The sequence below is a fragment of the Rhinoraja longicauda genome, chromosome 14, assembly GCF_053455715.1.
Source record: "Rhinoraja longicauda isolate Sanriku21f chromosome 14, sRhiLon1.1, whole genome shotgun sequence".
Classification (NCBI taxonomy): Eukaryota; Metazoa; Chordata; class Chondrichthyes; order Rajiformes; family Arhynchobatidae; genus Rhinoraja; species Rhinoraja longicauda.
Window position 1 is genome coordinate 41,706,804 of NC_135966.1, and position 7,032 is coordinate 41,713,835.

A 7,032-nucleotide genomic window follows, 5' to 3' on the forward strand; every position below is an offset into this window, starting at 1 on the left:
GCTATTAGAATGTATTTTAAAAAAATATGTTAATTGAGTGCATTTGTTTTACACAGCAGTTTGTAATTTGTTAGGCAAGAATTAATCCGTGCTTGCTTTGAACTTGTTAGACCGAGTTGGTTTTTATGTACTATGGTGAAATCATGGATGTTGGTGATTTTATTTTCTTGTATTTTTCTTGTTTCCCAATTGACAGTAAAGTAGGACAAAAGTTAACATAAAGTAAATATCAGCTTTACCTTATAACTTTGCGTTGCAAGAAATGTTCTGGAAATGCATTTTAAACTGACAGTAATTGCAAATTTGATATTCAATTTAGATACAGTTACTGTTAATAATCTGAAAGGGGAGGAAGAGGGAAATGCTTTTGAATGCAAAATTAATGGCTTTTGTTAAACTGATTAACTTGGATATGTGTAGTTAAACTGAATAACTTGATTTGGTGAGGGAAATGCCCAAGTATCTGACAAATGATTAAATAATTTTAATGCGGAATAGCAATACAGTATGTCAAAACATCTTTCAAAGAGTGAACATGGGCAATGCATGTCAGGTGGCACATGTAAAGTTATAGGATTCCACGTTGATGGGCTAAAATATGAACTTTAGTTACACAAAATATTGATTTGGAATACTGAAGGCTTATTGAATCTCTTTGCTATTATTGGATGATACTTGAGCACAAAGCGCAAAAATGATTACATGGAGCTTTTTGCCTAGTAAATGGAGAATTAAACTATCAAGGCTGTGTCAGCGGAAGAAAAAAAACAGATCAAAAGGCTGTGACAAATTTTATACATTTTCAAATTCCAAAAGTAGCCTTTGTTAGCATAATAGCCCCTTTCCCTTGCTGCTGACTTTTTATGGATTGTGTATTTGGGATATGATTTCAGAGTTGCAGGTTTATTTCCTTAGTAGCTGTCATTGACATGCATCTGTCTACACCAGAGTTGGCAAATATCACTAGAAATCACAGCTGGGAGTTGTTGTTTCTGTTTGGCATGTTTTCCATTACCTCACTTTTTTAAATGGATATCATCAGTAAATTTTTGTTTGTTGTAATTTAGATTGTATATACACAACTTCAGAAGAATGAGGTAATCTCATTGAGTACACTTGATTCCAAGATTGATGTCAAAGATATTGCCAGAATATTTACTCTCTTTGGGAAGTTTATAAACAGGGGTCAGAAAAAGGAAGTCCAGAAAAAGGTGGTAATCTTCCTTGTATGTTTACGTACTTGGCTAATAAATTAATTACAATATAATAAGAGATCAGTAATGGTAGTATATAAAATTTAGAGACACCTAGATGGGGTAGACAGTAGAACCCTCTACTACGATGAAAATATCGAAGACTAGAGGGCAGAATTTTAAGGTAAGGGGACAAAATTGAAAGGAGCTGTGCGGGGCACTTTTCCCCCCATAATATGTACCTGCAATGCACTGCCTGGGGAGGGGGTTGCCGAGGCATATCCAAAAATGGTATTTCAGGCTTTTGGACAGGTAGATGGATCAGGTGGGCAGAGGAGATTCGTTTTACTTGGTACCATATTTGGCGCGGACATTGTGGGCCAAAGAGCCCGTTCCTGTGCTGTTCCCTTCTAATTTAAGATTTTCTTACTGTGCATATGTACTCTCAAAAAATATTTAAGACTGAGATAGGTCTTTGGACTAAAGACAATTGTGGAGATTGGACATGGAGGTGAGGCCAAACATCAGAAAAGCTACTGGTTTTTTTTGAATGTCAGCAGGTTCAATGAAACATTATGGCTCAATCCTCCTGGTTTGATGTTACTACAAACCCATTTGGATGCCTTCCATTGCTTTCAGCTCATTGACTAATCCAGTCAATAATGAATGCTATTTCAAGCCATTAAGGGGAGCTAATTGGGTAGATAAAAACTACTTTCAAATTAGGAGCATAAACTTGTAATAAATAATGAATCCAGGTCTTTCAGAAGGCAGAGAAGGTTCCAGATTAGTTTCAGGGAGATGGCCACACCAAGGACCACCATAGGAAGCAGACAGCAGGAGTGTTCACAGGCTACCTCACTACTAGACAGATATATCATTTTGTCTACCGTTGAATGGTATGGCCTTGGGAAACAATAGCAGAAAACCAGAACTGTGGCAGTACATCTGGCTCTGACCAGCAGAGTAAGATTAAATTCAGACTAACAATAGTGAGAGGGATCTCTGTATAGTCTTGGATACATGCAGGAAACATAGAAACATAGAAAATAGGTGCAGGAGTAGGCCATTCGGCCCTTCGAGCCTGCACCGCCATTCAATATGATCATGGCTGATCATCCAGCTCAATAACCTGTACCTTCTCTCCATACCCCCTGATCCCTTTAGCCATAAGGGCCACATCTAACACCCTCTTAAATATAGCCAATGAACTGGCCTCTACTACCTTCTGTGGCAGAGAATTCCACAGACTCACCACTGTGTGAAGAAATGTTTTCTCATCTCGGTCCTAAAAGACTTCCCCCTTATCCTTAAGCTGTGACCCCTGGTTCTGGACTTCCCCAACATCGGGAACAATCTTCCCGCATCTAGCCTCTCCAACCCCTTAAGAATTTTATATGTTTCAATAAGATCCCCCCTCAGTCTTCTAAATTCCAGCGAGTATAAGCCTAGTCTATCCAGTCTTTCTTCATATGAAAGTCCTGCCATCCCAGGGATCAATCTGGTGAACCTTCTCTGTACTCCCTCTAAGGCTAGAATGTCTTTCCTCAGATTAGAAGACCAAAACTGTACACAATACTCCAGGTGCGGTCTCACCAAGGCCCTGTACAACTGCAGCAGAACCACCCTGCTCCTATACTCAAATCCTCTTGCTATGAATGCTAACATACCATTCGCTTTCTTCACTGCCTGCTGCACCTGCACGCTTGCTTTCAATGACTGGTGCACCATGACACCCAGGTCACGTTGCATCTCCCCTTTTCCTAATTGGCCACCATTCAGGTAATACTCTGCTTTCCTGTTCTTGCCGCCAAAGTGGATAACCTCACATTTATCCACATTATATTGCATCTGCTATGCATTGGCCCACTCTCCTAATCTATCCAAGTCACTCTGCAGCCTCCTAGCATCCTCCTCGCAGCTAACACTGCCACCCAATTTCGTGTCATCCGCAAACTTAGAGATGTTGCATTCAATTCCCTCGTCCAAATCATTAATATATATTGCAAATAACTGGGGTCCCAGCACTTAGCCTTGCGGTACCCCACTAGTCACTGCCTGCCATTCCGAAAAGGACCCGTTTATTCCTACTCTGTAGCTGCAAGCGAGTGCTATTTGGGAGGGTTTCAACGGGCAAAGGGTTGGGAACAAAAGTAGCAGGTCAGCAAGGGAGGAATTGATGAAACGGTAGAGCTTATGACAAGCAAGAGCAAGAAAAAGCGAAGCAAAAACAAGGAGGAACAGACTAATGAAGATAGTGAGACTGATGGGTTGAAATGTGTTTATTTCAATACATTTCAATTTTGTGGGTAAAGCAGGTGAATTTAGAGCTTGGATCAGTGCTTGGGTCTTTGATGTTCTGGCCATTACAGAAACGGTTGTGAGGAACGGGACTGGCAGTTCAACATTCCAGGCTATCAATGTTTCTGACATGATATCGAGGTAGGTAAAAGAGAAATGAACTGGTGTTTCGGTGGGAGTGCATTTAGGCGTACAGTCATCACATCTCCAATTTTTAACGGTAGTTATGAGTAAGGATAAGTCTGGACCTTTGGGAAAGTTGGAGGGCAAAGTACAGCATGGTTAGGCAGGAGCTAGAGAGTAAATTAGGAGCAGCTACTACTGGGTAAGTCCATATTTAACATGGAAGTTGTTTATAGACCCGCTGGTCGGAATTCAAGCCAGCATGTTTCAGTAAGGAGGAGAGAAATGTATGGCAAGGTAAGGGAACCTTGGATGACGAGAGGTTCTAAATTTGGTCCCAAAAAAAGGAGCATCGGTAAGGTTTAGGCAGACTGAGGCTTTGAGGAATATAAAGAAAGCAGGAAAGAACTCAAGCAGGGAAATAGAAGAGCCAAAAGGGGGCATAAATGTCATTGGCAAGTCAGAATAAGGAGAATCGTATTGTATGTTATAGACATTGAAAACGAAAGGATAACTAGGGCGAGAGTGGAATACGCATGGATAAAGGTCTGTAAATGTGATTTAAGTTCATATGACTCAAAGTTCATGTGAGGGTTTCTTTGGAGTCTGGAGACCGAGGAATATAAAATGGATTTCTGCTTGGAACAAATATGGGTATTTTGGAAATTTGCAAAAAAAAGTTTTCATCAATCAGTATGTATGATTATGTAAAGTCCTCTGAGTAATTAGTGGCAATGTTGAGGTAATTTTGAAGTATGGTTGTGGGAAAGTTAAAACTTGCTGTACAAAAACCACCTTGCATAATCAGCACTGAAGTGGCCACTACAGGCCAAGGAAGGATAAATGATTAATGGGAGAATTTCTGCGACACATGGTGGAATTATAAAGCCATTTTGTTTAAAATAGTCTTTCTGATTTCTTCCAATTTGTTTTTTTCCCATTCCACCAACTGCAAAATCTAAGAAACCTAACTGCTTACAAATGTTCCTTCTGGCTGTCCTTGATGTACTCCAATGCAATGTGCTCCCGCACCTGTTCAGTGTATAAATACTGCTGGTTAAATGCTGGCACTGCAAAATTATAATTAAAACCAGCCATTGTTGGGATTTCTGCCAGGTATGTGGAGTACCAGTTCAGGGAAGTATGATCGCTGTACTGATTTGTGTATGTACGACATATTTAAGGCTCTGAAATAGAAGATCCTTTGTTAGACCGTGAGAGCAAGGCAAATGGAGCTATTTTTAATCCTTTAATGAAGGGAGCACGATTAAAATGGTAAATTAATCTAATCTGGAAGATAAAATCAAGGCAGTGGTATTATCTAGAAAACTAGGAAAGTTTTCAATTTCCTAGAATAATAATCTGCATCTAATCAAAACCATAATTTAAGATGGGAGGAAGACACAGAAGACTGGGTTGCGGTGGGAGGGTGTTATTCTAGCTGGAGACCTATAACCAGTGGGGTTCCACAGAGTTTTCTGCTGGGACCTCTTGTTTGTAATTGTATATAAACGACTTGGATATAAATGTAGATGTGTTGGTTAGTAAGTTTACAAATTACGCCAGCGATGGAGTTGCAGATAGTGCGCAGGCTGTTAAGGTATACTGCAGGATGTTCAATGCCCTCCATAATGTTTGGGACAAAGACCCGTTATTTATTTATTTGCCTCTGTACTCCACAATTTGAGATTTGTAATAGAAAAAAGTCACATGTGGTTAAAGTGCACATTGTCAGATTTTAACAAAGGCCATTTTTATACGTTTTGGTTTCACCATGTAGAAATTACAGCAGTGTTTACACATTGTCCCCCCATTTCAGGACACCATAATGTTTGGGACACAGGAATGTCATGTAAATGAAAGTAGTCATGTTTAGTATGTTGTTGCATACCTTTTGCATGCAATGACTGCTTGAAGTCTGCAATTCATGGACATCACCAGTTGCTGGGTGTCTTCTCTGTTGATGCTCTGCCAGGCCTGATTGCAGCCATCTTTAGCTTATGCTTGTTTTGGGGGCTTGTTCCCTTCCGTTTTCTCTTCATGTAAAAGGCATGCTCAACTGGGTTCAGATCGGGTGATTGACTTGGCCACTCAAGAATTGACCATTTTGTGGCTTTGAAAAACTCCTTTGTTGCTTTCACAGTATGTTTGGAATCATTGTATAATGAACCATAGGCCGATGAGTTTTGATACATTTGAACTTGAGCAGATAGGATGTGTCTATACACTTCAGAATTCATTATGCTACTGCCATAAGCATTTGATTCATCAATGAAGATAAGTGAGTCAGTATCTTCAGCAGCCATACATGCCCAGGCCATAACACCCCCACCACTGTGTTTCACAGATGAGGTGGTATGCTTTGGATCTTGGGCAGTTCCTTCTCCCCTCCATACTTTGCTCCATAGAAGGAACTGCTCTTCTCTCCTCCATACTTTGCTCTTGGCATCATTCTGATATAAGTTAATCTTCGTCTCATCTGTCCACAAGACCTTTTTCCAGAACTGTGGTTGCTCTTTTAAGTACTACTTGGCAAACTGTAACCTGGTCATTTTATTTTTGCGGCTAACCAATGGTTTGCATCTTGCAGTGTAGCTGCCGTATTTCTGTTCATGAAGTCTTTTGCGGACAGGGTCATTGACAAATCCACACCTGACTCCTGAAGAGTGTTTCTGATCTGTCGGACAGGTGTTTGGGGATTTTTCTTTATTATAGAGAGAATTCTTCTGTCATCAGCTGTGGAAGTCTTCCTTGGCCTGCCAGTCCCTTTGCGATTAGTAAGCTCACCAGTGCTCTTACTTCTAAATGATGTTCCAAACAGTTGATTTTGGTAAGCCTAAGGTTTGGCTGATGTCTCTGTTTTATTGTTTCCCGGTCTCATAATGGCTTCTTTGACTTTCATTGGCACAACTTTGGAAACCTTTGTTGCTGTTTATCAACATGAGGACCAAAGGTGAATGGAAAGACTGGATGCTGAGAACTCTCTTATACCTGCATTAAGGAGGCATTTAAACACCCCTGAGCAATTACAAACACCTGTGAAGCCGTGTGTCCCAAACATTATGGTACCCTGAAGTGGGGGGACTATGCATAAACACTGCCGTAATTTCTACATGGTGAACCCAAAATTTACAAAAATACCCTTTAATAAAATCTGACAATGTGCACTTTAACCACATGTGATTTTTTTTCTATTACAAATCTCAAATTGTGGAGTACAGGGACAAATAAATAAATAAATGATGGATCTTTGTCCCGAACATTATGGAGGACACTGTAGATTAACTACAGAAATGACAAATGGGGTTCAATCTGAGCAAGTATGAGGCGTGGCACTTTGGGAGGTTGCATTTAAGGGGCAAGTGTAGAGTTAATAGCAAGACTCCACAGCATTGAGGTCCAGAGGGATCTTGGA